Genomic DNA, 333 nt, shown 5'->3' on the forward strand with positions numbered 1-333 from the left:
ATCTAGCGTAAAATTCCCTCCCACGAGGTGCACTCGCCGTCGCCCTTCAAGGAGGAAACGGCGAGCGGGCGTGAGCGGGCGAGAGGCGGGCAAGAGCGGGCGTGAGCGGGCGAGAGCGGGCAAGAGGGCGTTGAGACGTGATCGGGCGGGAGCGGGCGAGAGCGGCGAGAGGGGCCCCCCGAGAGCGGTCGACGCGCGTCTTATCATCATTTCCGAAGTAATTGGATCACTTTGCGTCATCCGCCCCCGTAATGACTCATCAGTTCTATCAGTCTAGTGCCAAACTCGTCGCGGGAAACCTCTTGTTTTTTAAGTTTTTTGTTGAGTCGAGGG

Source organism: Penaeus monodon, chromosome 32 (genome assembly GCF_015228065.2).
Source record: "Penaeus monodon isolate SGIC_2016 chromosome 32, NSTDA_Pmon_1, whole genome shotgun sequence".
NCBI lineage: Eukaryota > Metazoa > Arthropoda > Malacostraca > Decapoda > Penaeidae > Penaeus > Penaeus monodon.